Source organism: Apodemus sylvaticus, chromosome 7, assembly GCF_947179515.1.
Source record: "Apodemus sylvaticus chromosome 7, mApoSyl1.1, whole genome shotgun sequence".
NCBI classification, from domain to species: domain Eukaryota; kingdom Metazoa; phylum Chordata; class Mammalia; order Rodentia; family Muridae; genus Apodemus; species Apodemus sylvaticus.
In genome coordinates, this window is record NC_067478.1 from 91,423,375 (window position 1) to 91,441,985 (window position 18,611).

The window sequence follows — 18,611 nt, forward strand, 5'->3', positions numbered from 1 at the left end:
TTTTGTATATGTATTTTGTATTATCATTCCTCCCTCTGTTTCTCTGTCTCTCTGTCTGTCTGTCTCTCTGTCTCTGTCTCTGTCTCTGTCTCTCTCTCTCTCTCTCTCTCTCTCTCTGTGTGTGTGTGTGTCTGTGTGCATCTATTTATCATGAATCAATTTATCATTTGTTGATACCATTTCTACTCAATCTTAACTTACATCAGAGATGATATTTTATATCTTCACTAAGTTATAACATGAATTATTTGCGAACCTAACTTGTTTTATATGAATATTACATGTATCTTTTACTTGGGGACTGAGCATCAAACCACTCAAGCTCACTCCTGTGCCACAAGTGCTCTTTCACACTGAACCATATCCGCAGCTCTGACTTATTTATTAATTTTAGTTTTCTGTAGAGTTTACAGGGTATTGAGAATACTTATTAATATATCCACATTAGAGTTTGACTTTCTTTTCCTCCATCTAGTCCTTCCTCCTGTCTCTTTCCATCTAGATCCACTCCCTTTTTGTCTCCCATTAGAAACAAACAGGCTTCTAAGAGATAACCAACTAATTAAAAAATGATAGTAAGATAAAACAAAACACTAGCACATCAATGTCGGACAAATGGAAATCAACAGAAGAAAAACAGCCTAAAGAATCTCAAGAATCATTCACTTACTCAGGGATCTCATAAAAATACTAAACTGAAAGCTAGACTATGTATGCATAGGACTTGAGGAAAACCAGTGTTGTCTTTCAGCTTGCTGCTTTGTTCTCTGTGACTTCGTATGAGATTCTCTCACTAGACATAGAGGGCTTTGCTCTCTTGTCGTCCTCCATTTTTCCTGGTTCTTACAATCTTTCTTGCTCTGCTTCCATGAGGTTTTCTTAGTTATAAGGAGGGAGGTTTCATGAAGTATACCATTGAGAAATATGTGTTCAACATCTTACTCTATGAGTAATGACTGACAGTGTGTCTCTGAATTTTCATCTCCTGTAGCAGGAAGCCTCTCTGATGACTAAATATTATTTATATTACCAAGATTAATATTATTATTGCTTTATTGTTAATTATGTTATCATATATATAACAGTGGAGGAAGAACAGAGCGCCCACCGGGGGCCTCCCTGTGACACAGACTTCATAGTGACTCATACTCAGATGCACTGAGCCATCTCCTAAAGCATAAAGACACTGAGTTACAGTCACACCACATCTCTCCCCTGTAAAAGAACACATCCAAACGATCATCCACCATGATCAAGTGGGCTTTATCCCAGGGATGCAGGGTTGGTTCAATATACAGAAATCCATCAATGCAATCCACTTCATAAACAAACTCAAAGAAAAAAACCACATGGTCATTTCATTGGATGCTGAAAAAGCATTTGACAAAATTCAGCATCCCTTCATGCTTAAAGTCTTGGAAAGAACAGGAATTCAAGGCCCATACCTAAACATCGTCAAAGCAATATACAGCAAAAGTTATAGTTTTTAGCAGCAAACTTTGCTGGGAATGTTAGAAAAAAGAAAGCCACACTCACTAATTTACAATTAAAATCAGCTGGGGAGCTTTAGAAGGTAATCCACTCACAACCTTTTTTGCTTTATTCTTTTGGTAAATATTCAAGCCAGGGCAGCCGCTCACAGAGCACTGCCACCACGAAGAGACAAGTTCCTGAAAGTGCCCAGGAGGCTGACCCTTGCCAGCCCACAGGCGTGTGGCTACACAGTACTGTTCTGAATGCGTACCCCTCATCTCATCTTTGGGAAGCTGGGCAAGCCCAGTGTGAACTGGCCAGGCCAGGGGAAGAGAAGCTGCAAGTCGCTTGCTAGGAACCGGTTCTCCATGCTAAAAGGCAAATAGACTCAAGCACCGCTTTAGTCCACAGCCCAGAAAGCACAAGCGTGCATGTGCAGATACATGCCAAAACGCTCAGCACAGAGCACTATCACCCCACCTCAAGAGCAGTTCTGGGCTCAGGAGGCAGAGGTAGGTGGATCTGAGTTCAAGGCTAGCCAGGTTACATAGAGTAAGACCCCCGTGAAAATAAGTTACCCAGGCTTCACCTGCCTGGTATTGTGGCTGTAAGAAAGCAACTGTGCCATCCAGTTTTTGTGACTGTTTTCCCAGGCTGGAGCATATGTACACTATCTGAGCACACAAGTGCGCACCTGGGTACGGACCCTGAGCCTTCACACACGATCCGGTCCCAGTGTCAATCGGCTTTATGTGAAATGAAAGTGGAACTTTAGACAGTCAGACATTCTATTTTAGTTTATTGGGGGGTCTTACTAAGTAAGTAGCTCAGGCTGTTGTGAACTCACATGATCTCCTGCCTCAGCTTTTCTGGCACTGGGATTAGGCATGACCCATAACCACCTGCCATCAAGCTCACATTTAACTCATGTCTGGTCTTCAGAGAATGCTGGTATCAGTGACCTCACTGCTCTGAAGTGACACGAACAGTGTGTAGAGCCATGGCTCGCTTCCAAATGGACACAATAATACCTCATCCTTAAAAAATAAAAATGGGCTTTTCAGATGCTAAACCACATGCTCTGAAGCTCCAGGCCAAAGGAGCTGTCTTCAACTCCCACACTCCAGCTTCTTTCTCAGGAGCACATGGCTCCTGAGAGGACTCCATTCAGACTGTGCCCACCAGGGCTCACCAGGACACAAATGGCCATGAGCACCCAACCCTTTTCAGCACAATTTTACTTTTTTCTTTTAAAATAAAGGCTTGTTTGTGGTATAGAAATGATATAAAAGCGCTACCAAATTTGTGCTTTTAATAAAATCCATCATTCCTGACAGCCCCCGTCTGTCCGTCCATGTTAACTCGGGGAGGTAAGCAAGTAAGAGCACCTCATGAATAAACTACAAACCCAGCCTACCCACCACCAGCTCCCCAGGAGCTACTACTCGTGTCCTTTCCCATGGAAAGGCAGTTCCTGGTTCAGTCAAGCAGCTCCAGGTCAAAGGCCAGCACCTGCCAAGACAGGCTGATGACAACTGAGATCCCAGTACCCACAGTTCAGCTCAGAAGGAAACAGGGCAAGCGGTCACAGTGTGGCGGTGCACTATTTGACAGGAGTGCAAGTCACGGATCAGATAAGCCCACAGGAGGGGAGCAGGCAGGCGTCTTCTGCAACACTGTGGACACTGCTGGGGTCTCCCGGGGCAGGCAGAGTGGCACCCATGGCTGCCTGAGGGAGCCTTTGGAGAGCTAACTGGTACCCTGATTATAGTCCATTAAGACTCACGTAAGCCAGTTTACTCAATGAATCAACATTTAAAAAAAATCTTCCCAAACATTTCACTCCAATGTATTTTGCTTAGTTCTTAGGAAGGGAGAAGAGCTTTGACACACTGAAAGGATTTATTGGCCTCAATCTTCCTCACAAAAGTTCAAGTTACCTAGAAGTTCTCAGAATGTCACAGTAGAAGAGGAAAGAATGTGACTATGTTAGGGGCAGAGGGGAAGCAGCAACATGGCAGCATGCCTTGGTCGGCCGCAGTGCTCAGGCATCCTTTTTCTGCAGTAAAATCTTGTGCAATTCGTCCGCATCCTCCCTCGTCTTCACCCGAATCAGCATGGTGACCCGGACAGTGGGCTGCTTCTCATCAAGTGGGGGGTTGGGGACACAGACGATAAGGACATTGTTTTTCCCTGTTCGGGTGCACGGCATATTGGGTGGAATCAGAACATTCAGCAGTATGTTGCCTAGTAGGTGTCTGCTCGCACCAAGAGCTGGGTCTTCTGAGTTGCTGTGGGTTTTAAATGCAGGGTCCCCACACTCTTCTCTTTAAATTCATTGTCTTTCTAGTAAAATAGTTTACGTTTTTTGGAGTAAAAAGCATCCTCTTCCTTCACTTCAGTCACCACCACCTCGGGTGGTTCGTCATTGTCCTCTTCTTCACCATCTCTGCACTCACTGCTGCCTCCTGCCTGGCCCTCTGACACTTTAGCAGGAAAAGGTGAGGAGGCTGCTTTGTTCTGGGCAGCGTCTTTACCAAATAAACCAGAATTTCCAGGAGAGAACGAAAAAACCCAGTTAGCGAGCCGGAGCTTAAGAAGCCCAGAACTGAGCTCTCAACTTTCTTGGCGAAATTAAACGAGGCACTTGTTGCTCATTGTGCTGCAGGGTCCGATTTCTTGTCTGCTATAAACTCCACCTTTTCAGGTGTGTCCTCCACTTTGTTGCCATAGAATGAAAACGGTGAATCTTGCTGTAGTTTTGTTGAACCAAAAAGGGAAGAAGATTCCATCCCAACCATTGCCCTGTCTGTCTGGCTCTCAGAACTGCTGCCACCTCCATTTTCAAGCTGCTTCTCGATCGATCGTTGAAAAGTATCTCTTGTAGTCTTTAAAGATGGGCGTCAGGTCACAGAGCGGGTTTGTGTTCACGTGCCTGACGATCCAGTCCAGGACAGAGCAGTTCAGGCCGGCGGCCAGCTGCTTGTGGTCTGTGTTCCGCAGTGCAGGCTGGCCTGGAAGCAGGGCCGGAGGGGGGCGGTTGACTGCTGCTGCTGCTGCTGCTGCTGCTGCTGCATTTGGGATTGGAAATCTTTTTATCCTCCAAGGCAGTAGGGCCATTCACAGCAAAAGATCCAAAGGCTGCCTTGGACTCTGCTGCTGTCTTTACAACCGAGAAGGGCATGGCACTGTCTGTGCTGTTTCCATTTGTCAGTCCTTCCAGAGGCTTCCCTCCAGAGCCACCACCAAATGCAGAAAACCCTCCTCCTCCTCCAGAAGGCACAACCAAACTTTTGAAACCGCTAAGGCTCCTCCGCTATCAGATTCTAACCCAGCATTTCTCTGCTTCGCCTTCTTGACAGCTCTGTTCTTCATGACTTCCTCACTGGCCACAGAGAATGTTCCCATCTCTTCAACTTCGTCTTCTTCATCCCAATTCCTATCGGTTAATTCCTTTTCCGCAACTCTCTTCGCCATTTTTGTGAACCCGGGTGACCAACGGCCTGGGAACACGGTGAGTGCACGGGGGCCAGTATGGGGGAGACCACATGTAAGGGATGCAGGCAGCCAGAGATGGGCCAGGGCAGCCCTGGCACCGCTGCCTACCTCCTCGGGGGCCTAGGCCAGAGCCCCAGCCAAGTCCTCCACAGCTCGGCAGCTCCCAAGCAGGCCCAGCCCAGCCCAGCTTCACAAACAGCCCGCCGCTTCGCCAAGGCCACGGCTGCCCTGAATTTCTTTAAAATGATTTTTGTTTTTCGTTTGTAAGGGCTTCTACGTTTTGATTCATGTTCTCTTGTATTTCTTTTTTTTATTTGAAATTCTTTTTTAAAAATATTTTTATTTTCTATATTCTTTGTTTGCATTCCAAATGATTTCCCCTTTCCCAGATCCCCCCTCCCCATATGTCCCATAAACCTTCTTCTCTCCATCCATTCTCCAATCACCTCCCTCCTTTTTCTCTGTCCTTATATTCCCCTCCAATGATAGATCAATCCTTTCTAGGATCAGGACCCTCTCCATACTTCTCATGGGAGTCATTTGTTATGCAATTTGTGCCTTGGGTATTCAGGGCTTCTGGGCTAATTAATATCCACTTATCAGAGATTGCATTCCATGTGTTTCTTTTGTGATTGGGTTACCTCACTTAGGATGATATTTTCCAGATCAAACCATTTGCCTAAAAATTTTGTGAATTCATAGTTTCTAATTGCTGAGTAGTATTCCATTGTGTAAATATACCACATTTTCTGTATCCATTCCTCTTTTGAGGGGCATCTGGGTTCTTTCCAGCTTCTGGCTATTATAAATAAGGCTGCTATGAACATAATGGAGCATGTGTCTTTATTGCATGCTGGGAAATGCTTTGGGTATATGCCTAGGAGAGGTATAGCAGGGTCCTCCGGAAGTGTCATGTCCAGTTTTCTGAGGAACCTCCAGACTGATTTCCAAAGTGCTTGTACCATCTTGCAGTTCCACCAGCAGTGGAGGAGTATTTCTTTCTCCACATCCTCACCAACAATTGCTGTCTCCTGAGCTTTTGACCTTAGCCATTCTGACTGGTGTAAGGTGAAATCTCAGGGTTGTTTTGATCTGCATTTTCCTAATGACAGGATCATTGGGGAGGGTGCTTTTGGGAGGGGAGAAATTGTGAAAGGATTTACCACTGGCAATGTAAATAAAGAAGATACTCAAAAAAAGATTAAAAAAAAAGAAAACACTGTAAATAAAGATTGAAGGGAAGATTGAGTATTATAACAACATTTATAATGTATGAAATTCACAAATAAATAAGTAGGTGATATTAAAAGATAATTGTATTTCTTAACATAAGTGATATGCTAATGGGGAAGATAGAAAGAAATTAAAAAATGAACCAGAATTAAAAAAGATAAAGTGGAAAGGCTAAGACTGGAAGGGTAGATAAAGATATAGAGTCATAGTGCCTCATATCAGTTGTAGACAAATCCTTCTTCCTGTTTATTGTGACTTTGGCCTGAACTTGAAAAAGGAAGCCATACAGACTGACTTTAGAGGCTCGGGTGAAGCTAAAGTAGATGACCTAAATACTACTCCTGTTATTGTGTCTGGTGAGATGTAGGTGCTTCATGATGCTCCTCTTCATTCTGTCATGAGTGAATGATGATATTGGCTTCTCAGTTAACCCCTAACCCAGTGAGGATAGAACTTCCAGACTCCACAATTTGAAATTAGGAGAAAATATACAATTTTGTTGAGCTTTGATAAACAACTCTGAGAGCTAAGTGGAGATTTTAAAATCAGTGGTTAAGGCATCATTGAAGCTTTGAATTGGTGAATTGGACCTTAAGTCTTCTCACCTAAGTATGTAGCAGTGAAAGCAGCTGCTGCATTCATGGAGATGCGGAGCTATGTTTGCCTAACAACTTCAAGCTGAAGTGCCAGTTGTGGAAAAACAGAAATGATTCACATCCTTAGAAATATCAACTGTTTCTCCTTCTGTTTTCCTCCTTCCATACATGCAGCAACTTTGATTCTTTGCATCAGCATCTTATGAGCAATGGCAAACACAGAAGAGAAATTGATTTACAACTTGTATTTATGAACGTTACTATAAAGTTGAGAAGAGAGGGAGAGAGGCTGCTTACAGTTCTAGGAAATAGAAACTTGTGGTAGATATGAAAACAAACAAGAGTTATTGATTCAAAGCCAGATGATCTGTCTTAAACCTACCACCAAGTGCACCAGAGGCCACAGGCCCTACCATCTGTTTCCATTCAGTGATAGCAAGGCAGGACTGTGAAGGTGCACTCCCATACAAGCCAATGTCCTCAGAAAGAAACTGGTTATACAACTTTCAGCAACATGTGGATTATATTAATCTGCTTCCTGAGAGCACTCCAACTCCACTCCCCATGCTCTTCTTTCTTACAAGGGTCTGTCCTGAGTTACTCTCTTGCAGCTTGCCAGTTTCTTCTGGCTCCCTCCCTACTTCCTCTCACAGCACTTTCCTTAGCTTATGTCCTCACATCAACTTAACACAGAATTTTCTTTATGGAATATCCATACAGAACAGACAGCTCATGGTTCTAGAGCCACCACAGTTTTCTAATATTTTACTATGCAAAAGTTCTCTGTGACTATGTCTATTAGCTCACAGATCTCAGCGCCAGAACTCCTTTCTGGCCTCTAATGGTATTTAAGCATCCTAAGAACCACCACAATGATAGCAGGATTGTTGCCCCCTCTCACAGTCCTATGATGCTCAGAATTTCTGAAAAAAGTAATCAAACAATGTGACTTAAGAATTTCAACCATCTTCTGTGGTCATGGTAACTTTTCCATATCTTCTTCTCGCTCCACCTGTTATTGCCTTAAGTCTGGACCCAACAAATAGCTTCTCTTTGTTAAATATTTGGAATACACTAAAGTCAAAACTATGTCCAACTGTATTTTGATTTTATATTTCTGAAATATTTGTCCAAAAAGGAGCTACCTTTAATTTTTTAAAAAAAATGTGGCTTTACTTAATTTATTTTGGAGAGTTCCAAATAATTATATTTTAAGGCTAGATGAAAGAGAAAAAGAAAAATTCCACATACATAGTACCATTAAAAAAGGTAGTTTATATACCATTAAAGTTCAAAAGGTCTAGGACAGCATAGTACCCAGAGGGAAATGTGGATGAGAACCTAGTAGCTGACCAGGACATGGAAAATATCACCCAGTATGAATACTGTCTCTAGCCACGAATCTTCATTCCTGGCTAAGTAGATGTGTAGAATTTTGTATAAAATAGAACCTACATCTATACATTCTGAGCAGGTCTATCATAATATGTGGAAACTGAAAACCATATGTTTATTATATCTCTCTATAATTTCACAACAATGAACAGTATACCAGGACTGTGTTTTGTTCTAGATAGATAGATAGTTAGATAGATAGACCACCAACACCAACACCAACAAAAAATATCTTACAAATAGATTTCAGTCTAGAAAAACCTATAGCATATTATACATATTCCAATGATTTGCCGAATGAAATAATTAGAATAGGTCACTCTAGAATGTTCAAATATAGAGATACTTCCTGAACAAATTATGATGGTCTTAGACTGAGGCCATGCAACAGTTCTGCAGTTCTGAGTTGTGTCCGCTGTGAAGTAAGTGGGGAAGGCTGATTGAGGAGACAGAGGAGGCAGAGGAAGAATTGCCAAAGTTTCTATATTTAAAAGGCCTTTGGCCTAAGGTCTGGGATTTATATGCTTGCCTGGGGTGAATCTCAGCAACACAAATACAGAATGAAAATAATTGTGTCATGACCAAGCCTTTATTTGTGGTTATTTTATCCAGAGGCTTCTATTGAAGAATCATGACAGCCTAGCCAAGACTGAAGGAACTGTTTGTGACCTCCATGAGAACACGAATAATTTGTATCATCTTAATAATGAATTAATGTTTTTTCTGTCAATGTTTTATTAATGTGTAAATCCTTGCACATTTTTATTGCACTTGCAAAGGTACTCCTATGTTCAGTTATCTATGGTTATAATAAGCCACACTCTCAATACTCAAGGCTTAATATAATAATTGTGTGTGTGTGTCTGTCTGTCTGTCTGTGTTTCTCATGGCCCTGACATTTGACAAGATTCAATAGTACTGCTTTTTGTTTCTTAATGTCTAGGATTTGACTGAAATGACTCTGAACAGTTTGGACTGTTTTGTATTCTGAACAAAAAGAAGCAATAGATTCAGAAAAGAAGAGAGCAGAAAGAACTCCAAGACTGAAATCGATCCTGAATCCTTAGCAATGTAAGCTGCAGCACAATGTAAGTAGCTTTCAAGAGAAACTACTAAGGTCAACTTCTCTTTTCCCCAAAGGAGGAACCCGAAGAAATTTTGCTGGACTTTCTGCTGCTTCCTCAGACGTAGCATAGCATGCTGGGGGTTGGAGGGCAGTGTATAGAGGGGGGTTCTCACCCTGCTTGGCTCTTTTACTCTTCTGATTTTAGCATAACTATTTCCCCTTTCTGAGGCCCTAACCAATGCAAATTGTCTGTTGAGAAGCATAATCTTTACTTATATAAAATGAGGCCATGATCACTGAAAATATGGTTGAGAAGTTATCAATTGTAGATTCGGGGAGAGTACAACCAGAAGTATCTGGAAGAGTCCAAATCAGAAAGGGAAAGTAGTAGACTAACCAAGATCAGTAGGCAGAACTGGACCATATGGGGAGGGTGATCAAGAGAAAAAGAAGACAGAGCAAAGACAAGAGAGGACCAAGGGTAGGGACCAAGAACCAAGAGAGCAAAAAGTGGATGCATAGATACAATGGCAGGGTTATATAGGCATGAGAAGCTGGGGAGAAGCCCATGAACTGGAAAAGTGGGGTGAGATGAGCTGAGAATCATAGTGTAAGCCATGAACTCTGTAACAAATACTTGCAATGCTGAGAGAGACTAGAGGCCAGAATGGTCTTTGGTAAGCTAAGAAGTACCATAGTTAGCCATGAGTCTTCAGTTTCTTTTGGACCTGAAATATTAACATGGTTGGATCAGAGAAGAGTGAGATTAATACCACATCAATGTGTCCTCTGTGCCGTCTTTCAGTCTTGAGGGGTCAGGCCTCCATGGTCAAAGAAACCCATTGGAGACAAACCAATGCTCCCAGTTTCTTCTTTCTTTCTTTCTTTCTTTCTTTCTTTCTTTCTTTCTTTCTTTCTTTCTTTTCTTTTCTTTTCTTTTCTTTTCTTTTCTTTTCTTTTCTTTCTTTTCTTTTCTTTTCTTTTTTTTTGCTTAAAAAACAAAGAAAACCTAGAGGCTCCCTGTGAAAAGGTTCCTGATAGGAGCTACATTTCTCAAGATGGAGACTAAGCTCCAGGCTATCCTAAGGCCTAAATACATGCAGCTGCCCTAATTCCCTTCCTGTGTTCAGGAGCAAGCCCTAGAGTTTTCCAGAGAGACCCAACTAGTTGTGAACTCAGTGGATACATGGATGGATGCCCAGCAAAGCAGAGAAGTGCCAAACAACCTGGCTAGTGGGTGGTCTAAGGATAAGAGGCACAAGGAGATGAGAGGAGAAAGGATGGGGAAAGTGAACCAAGAAATAGAAAGCCACGGGAGAGATTACCATTAAGCATAGCCCATGAATCTACAGTGTCAGGATCCGTTCAGGAAGAAGCTAAAAACCAGCACGTAAACTTCATGAGATGAGTCTGACTTGGATTATAATCCAGGACAGATTTGCTCTGATACACAAGGCTCAGAAGAAATCCATTTTAGGAAAGATTCTTTCTATTAATATGTTTTTCCTGCTATTATTAAATATATACATGTATGTATGTATATATACATATATATATACATATATATATACATATATATAAAACAATCACCATGTATTAACCCACCCTTTTGAGCAGATATCTGCAGAAAAATAAAGATGTACTGTTTTATAGTGATGCTATATAGATAAATAGATGATTTCTTAATCCTTAATGATGATCCTATAAGAATTCCTAAAATTATATTATTAATTATTATGCTCTTTTATACTGGAACTGCTATTAGGTTCTGACAATCAAACAGCTTTGAGAACTCTGCCAGTCTTTAGAGTCACCAGTTAGTTGCTTCTGAGATAGCAAGCAGGCATCTACTACTCAGAGCATATTCTAAGAGCTTGTAAAACCATTAACCAAAAGTTAAAAAAAAAAAGGAACAACTGATTTACTATAGGTAAATAGTAAATAAGGCAGAAAATAAAATATTAACTGACTTTATACAAAACTTTAATACCTTGGTCTCAAAAGATGTAAATTTTAACTCTCCATGAACCTGCAAAGCTGGTGACTAGTGATGGATGTTTAGCCAGATAATTATTCCTATTGGATATGCATGCAAACATTCTGTGTTGTAAACTGTGTATGTGATTTATAATTTGAATTTATGTGTAAACTTGAGATGAACTTTTTACCTTGTGATCATGTATTCTGAAGGATGTATAAGTGCTGAAGACAAAGTGAGTGGAATATTCTCTTTATCCCCCTTTTTCTTGGCATTCTCTTGCCCCAGTTTTCTTGGCATTATTCTTAGCCCTTTTCCTTAGCACTCCTTATCCTGCTTTCCTTAGATTCCTTTAGCCCCTTTTTCTTAGAGATTCTTATTCCCCTTTTCTTGGAAAGCTTTTATAGGAAACTATTTAGAACTTGGAAATAAAAGCTAACACCACTTTTCCAATGTCTTTTTTCCCCTGAAACTTCAACTAGCAGACTGGAAGTTAGAGCTGAGCAATTCCAGCAGAGATAGAACAAAGGGTTGCTTTTTTAATCTTCTGCCTTTAGGCTGTATGTGTTAATCTCCTAAACCAGCAGCTTTTAACCCTCAGAAAGAGCAAGAAAGTTTTTAAGACCTTTTAGAAGCTATCAAACGCTTTTAGTTAAGTTAGAGAGCTAGACTGCCTAGAGGCCATCAGTCTTTAAAGCCACACCAGAGTCCAACCTGAGTCCACAGCTGAGTCTCCTTTCAACTTGTGCCAGGCCAGGAGGCTCCCGGCACTACAGTATTTGAGTTTAACATATAATGATGTTTTAATTAATTATTTTTTTATTTTTTTATTCGATATAATTTATTTACATTTCAAATGATTTCCCTTTTCTAGCCCCCCCCACTCCCCGAAACTCCCTTAAGCCCCCTTCTCTTCCCCTGTCCTCCCACCCACCCCTTCCCACTTCCCCGTTCTGGTTTTGCCGAATACTGCTTCACTGAGTCTTTCCAGAACCAGGGGCCACTCCTCCTTTCTTCTTGTACCTCATTTGATGTGTGGATTATGTTTTGGGTATTCCAGTTTTCTAGGTTAATATCCACTTATTAGTGAGTGCATACCATGATTCACCTTTTGAGTCTGGGTTACCTCACTTAGTATGATATTCTCTAGCTCCATCCATTGAGTCCTCTTATACACTTGTGCATGTACATATGGTGAGAAAGGGTTTTCTTTATTTTTTGTCCATACATATTCTTTTTTAATTATTTGATTTTTCCATACAATATAGTTGATAATATTCTTTTCTCTTTCCTACCTAGTCCCAGATCTTCCCCACCTTCCTCCCTACCCAACTTCATGTTCTTTTTCTCCCAAAATAATAATAAAACCAAACAAGCAAAATAAAATAAGCCCAAACCAAATCCATGCCCTCCTCCCCCCCCAAAAAAAACAAAAAACAAAAAACATTTTAGAGTCCCCCTCTCCTACTTTGTGTAGGTCTTTGATTTGAACCTGTGCAGGTCTGGTGCTTGCTGTTACAGTTTCTGTGAGATCCTATGAATTAGTCTTTCACATCCACTTTTCACTCACAATCAAGTATCTTCTAGGAGCTTTCCATTGTCAGTGAAGACAAACTCCAAATCTGAAAAGGCTTCTTGGGCTACAACTCACCCCTCTCCTAGGTCACCTAACTTTGGCTCACTGCCATCCCATAGAGCATCTGCTCTACCCTTGGCACTATTATTTTGTTCTAGAAATTTATTCTTCCTATTTTTCCTGACTGATAAGGAAGTGGCCCTCCTTGTTCATTTGTATGTCTCCAAATCATTGTTCATGCTTAATTTCCAGTCAGATAAAACCTTTTCCATCACTCCAGTCAGTAAAATGTGTGTGCTAGACTGGAGTAGGTATGCAGATAGCATTGTCATGCCAAATCTTGTGCTCTAGTTACTGTGCATTTTGAGCTGAGCTGCAAGCTCATAGCTCTCTAAGTAAGTAACATTATCTCACCTCTTATTTCTCTAGAAGGCATGGCATAGCGACTGGTTCATGTAAAGCACATGATAAATGTTAGCCAAATTCTGTAGTTTTGTTAAGTATTTCATATATGTCCTGATACATATTCAGGTTGATATTGTATCCAAAACTGTATTAGCTTGTCTGTTAAGTTCAACTCAACAAAAGAAAAGGAAAATATTCAAATGTAATCTCAGGGGAGTTTTGAGGGGGAGGCCTGCTTAAATAGGACCTTTAAGCCATTATGGTCGAAGACCTTGGGATTTCCACTGTCCAGAATGTAATGGCAAAAGCCATACCTAAACCAAGCAGAAGTACTTATGACAGCAAGTGAAATTGGGTCTCCAAAAAGCAATTTTCTACAAGTGTCAAGGCCTAACCATTCATCAAGGAGCAAAGAATAGAGAATTTTCATCAATGCACCAAGGCAATAGCTCAACAATCTCTATTGAATACTTGCCACAGCCAGGTCCTAAGTAATGTAGTCTTTGGTCATTAACATGTCTCTTAGAAATTAAACCAACAATAAAAAAAATGGTCTTTTCTGAGAAGACTGGTACAAATGTTGGCCTTTACAGATAAACAAGATGTCAACAGTGAGGTGTACCAGTATGCTTCAAGTATGTTCTGTGATGAGCTAAAATGTGGACTGTAGTGTATGGATGTGTTAGGAGAGGGGAATCCAAATCACAGTAGCCTTGAGTACCAGGTAATGAGCTCTGAGTACTGGGTTGTGAGCTGAAAATAAAAGGGACATTTGAAAGTACTAAAATGGGACTGCAACATGGTAACATCTATATTTTAGCACTGCTATTTCTAGTAGGTTGGATCTTAGGAAAACTGGTGTTATGAGGAACAGACTTCTAAAAACCCTGCATATGAAAAAAAGTATGGCATCTGACTTTCTGAGTTCAATTTATTTCATTTCACATAATGATTTCAGTTGCATCTAATTCCCTAACAAATGTCTTAATACCACTTTTTATTTCCAGGTTCATAACATTCTGGCTATGTCTCATGTTTCTGTTATCTATTTTGTTGTTGATGGAGTTCTAGGTTAGGTCTATTTTAGTCAATTATAAGTATTGTAACAAAAACCATGAGATGTAGGTATTTCTGTGCTATGTTAACTTAGCTTCCTTCAGATATATAAATAAGAGTTACCAAGGACAATAGTGGCTCCAGGGAGTGCAAGCTTGTACAACCACTTTGGACATCAATTTGATGGTTTCTCAGAAAACTGGAAATAGTTCTATCTCAAGGACCTGCTATATCATTCATGTGCATATACCTAAAAGATGACCAACCATTCCACAAAGACACATGTTCTGCTATGTTTCTTTTGTTTTGTTTTTATTTTATTTGATCTTTTTTTACAGTCAAGATTTTTCCCCTCCCCATCTTTCCTGACTGTTCCTCATCCCATACCTCCTCTCCGAAACCCCTACTACCAGTCTCTATGAAGATGTACCCAACCTGCAACCCCACCCCACTAGACTTCCCCTCTCCCTGGGCCTATAGTCTCTAGAGGGTTAGGTGCATCATCTCTGAGTCCAGACCTGGCAATCCTCTGCAGTATATGTGTTGGGGGCCTCATATTAGTTGTTGTATGCTGCCTGGAGGATGGTCCAGTATCTGAGAGATATTAGGGGTATCAGTTGAGACTGCCGATCCTCCTATAAGGTTGCTTTCCTCCTCAACTTCTTCCAGCTTCTGTCCATGGGTTGGGCACAAATATCTATATCTGACTCTCTCAGCTGCTTGTTGGGTTTTTTTTTTTTTTTGAGCACAAAGATCTCCATGGTTTATTCTTGATTATTCTGATACTATTAATTTCCCCACACTTGAAATTCTCTTGTTCCCTTTTCCTTACTTCAAGGTTATCAAAATAATATTTATAATATTATTTTAAAAATAATATTTATAACAATCCTTTGCATATTTCCTGGAATGTTTCTTGATACCCATCTCCTTTCCCCAGCTTCTCCCAGATCCTCCACAACCTCCTTACCAACCCAGATTTTGGTTATCTCCTCTGTTTCTGTCTCAATCTCTGCCTCTGTTTCACTGTCTCTGTCTTTCTGTCTTTGACTCTATCTCTGTCTCTTTTTCATTGTCTCTGTCTCTGTCTGTCTCACTGTCTCTTTCTGTCTCTCTCTCTCTAGCTTTCCATCTCTGTCTCTGTCTCTCTCTCTCCATCTCTGTCTCTGCCTGTGTGTGTGTGTGTGTGTGTGTGTGTGTGTGTGTGTGTGTGATTCTTTTTTTTTTTTTGGCATTGTACTTTTTTTTTATTCGATATAATTTATTTACATTTCATAAAAATGAAACAAAACAACTCACTCTCCCCCTCCCAGTGGCTATCAAATGCCAATAGCTCCTCTGCTGGGGTTGGACTTTGTGCTAGCCCTCCCCCCACCACCTCCCACCCCCGTCCTTAGGCTGGGATTTTGATTAAACACCTTCCTTTTAAACTTCATTAATATCATAGGAGCTAGCATTTTCAAATGTGAAGTCCCATATGAAACCTACTGAATCCTATGAATCCTGTGAAAGCATGTTCAAGGAGAAAGACTCTAGAATTGTGTTCCTTCATACCTGGGAGATTCCTATAGGGAAGATCATATTTCACCCTCCTAATTTTATAAGTGTTACCAATTCTTTTTTTTTTATTCGATATATTTTTTATTTACATTTCAAATGATTTCCCCTTTCCTAGCCCCCCCTACTCCCAGAAAGTACTGTAAACCCCCTTCTCTCCCCCTGTCCTCCCACCCACCCCTTCCCACTTCCCCGTTCTGGTTTTGCTGAATACTGCTTCACTGAGTCTTTCCAGAACAAGGGGCCACTCTTCCTTTCTTCTTGTACCTCATTTGATGTGTAGATTATGTCTTGGGTATTCCAGGTTTCTAGGTTAATATCCACTTATTAGTGAGTGTATACCATGATTCACATTTTGTGTCTGGCTTACGTCACTTAGTATAATGTTCTCTAGCTCCATCCATTTGCCTAAGAATTTCATGAATTCATTGTTTCTAATGGCTGAATAGTACTCCATTGTGTAGATGTACCACATTTTTTGCATCCACTCTTCTGTTGAGGGATACTTGGGTTCTTTCCAGCATCTGGCAATTATAAATAGGGCTGCTATGAACATAGTAGAGCATGTATCCTTATTACATGGTGGGGAATCCTCTGGGTATATGCCCAGGAGTAGTATAGCAGGATCTTCTGGAAGTGAGGTGCCCAGTTTTTGGAGGAACCGCCAGACTGATTTCCAGAGTGGTTGTACCAATTTGCAACCCCACCAGCAGTGGAGGAGTGTTCCTCTTCCTCCACACCCTCTCCAACACCTGCTATCTCCTGAATTTTTAATTTTAGCCATTCTGACTGGTGTAAGGTGAAATCTCAGGGTTGTTTTGATTTGCAATTCCCTAATGACTAATGAAGTTGAGCATTTTTTAAGATGCTTCTCCGCCATCCGAAGTTCTTCAGGTGAGAATTCTTCGTTTAACTCTGTAGCCCATTTTTTTTTAAAAGATTTATTTATTTTATGTATATGAGTACACTGTTGCTATCTTCACACACCACAAGAGGGCATCAAATCTCCTTACGGATGGCTGTGAGCCACCATGTGGTTGCTGGGATTTGATCTCATGACCTTCAGAAGAATAGTTGGTGCTCTTAACCGCTGAGCCATTTCTCCAGCCCCTGTAGCCCATTTTTTAATAGGGTTGTTTGGTTTTCTGGAGTCTAACTTCTTGAGTTCTTTATATATATTGGATATTAGCCCTCTATCTGTTGAGGGTTGGTGAAGATCTTTTCCCAATTTGTTGGTTGCCGATTTGTCCTCTTGATCGTGTCCTTTGCCTTACAGAAACTTTGTAATTTTATAAGGTCCCATTTGTCAATTCTTGCTCTTAGAGCACATGCTATTGGTGTTCTGTTCAGAAACTTTCTCCATGTACCGATGTCCTCAAGGGTCTTCCCCAGTTTCTTTTCTATTAGCTTCAGAGTGTCTGGCTTTATGTGGAGGTCCTTGATCCATTTGGATTTTAGCTTAGTACAAGGAGACAAGGATGGATCAATTCACATTCTTCTGCATGCTGACCTCCAGTTGAACCAGCACCATTTGTTGAAAAGGCTATCTTTTTTCCATTGGATGTTTTCAGCCTCTTTTTCGAGGATCAAGTGGCCATAGGTGTGTGGGTTCATTTCTGGATCTTCAATCCTGTTCCATTGATCCTCCTGCCTGTCACTGTATCAATACCATGAAGTTTTTAACACTATTGTTCTGTAGTATTGCTTGAGGTCAGGGATACTGATTCCCCCAGACTTTCTTTTGTTGATGAGAATAGTTTTAGCTATCCTGGGTTTTTTGTTATTCCAGATAAATTTAATAATTGCTCTTTCTAACTCTGTGAAGAATTGAGTTGGGATTTTGATGGGTATTGCACTGAATCTGTAGATTACTTTTGGCAAAATGGCCATTTTAACTATATTGATTCTACCGATCCATGAGCATGGAAGGTTTTCCCATTTTTTGAGGTCTTCTTCCATTTCCTTCTTCAGAGTCTTGAAGTTCTTGTCATACAGATCTTTCACATGTTTGGTAAGAGTAACCCGAAGATATTTTATACTGTTTGTGGCTATGGTTTCAGTGCAGAATTCTATCAGACCTTCAAAGAAGAGTTAACACCAATACTCTTCAAATTATTCCACAAAATAGAAACAGAAGGAACATTACCCAATTCCTTCTATGAAGCCACAATTACTCTGATACAAAAACCACACAAAGATCCAACAAAGAAATAGAACTTCAGACCAATTTCCCTTATGAACATCGATGCAAAAATATTCAATAAAATTCTTGCAAACCGAATCCAAGAACACATCAAAATGATCATCCACCATGATCAAGTAGGCTTTACCCCGGGAATGCAGGGTTGGTTCAATATACGGAAAGAAAAAAAAAAACCACATGGTCATTTCATTGGATGCTGAAAAAGCATTTGACAAAATTCAGCATCCTTTCATGCTTAAAGTCTTGGAGAGAACAGGAATTCAAGGCCCATACCTAAACATAGTAAAAGCAATATACAGCAAACCAGTAGTCAGCAGCAAACTAAATGGAGAGAAACTTGAAACAATCCCACTAAAATCAGGGACTAGACAGGGCTGCCCCCTTTCTCCTTATCTTTTCAATATTGTACTTGAGTTACTAGCTCGGGCAATTCGACAACATAAGGAGGTCAAAGGGATACAAATTGGAAAGGAAGAAGTTAAACTATCATTATTTGCAGATGACATGATAGTCTACCTAAGTGACCCAAAAAACTCCACTAGAGAACTCCTACAGCTGATAAACAACTTCAGCAA

The 18,611-nt window shown here is 40.7% G+C and overlaps 1 pseudogene; it reads right to left on the reverse strand.

The window, feature by feature from the left end:
- Nucleotides 1–3,293: 3,293 nt before the first annotated feature.
- Nucleotides 3,294–4,955, reverse strand: LOC127690031 (nuclear pore complex protein Nup50-like; annotated as a pseudogene).
- Nucleotides 4,956–18,611: the final 13,656 nt, after the last annotated feature.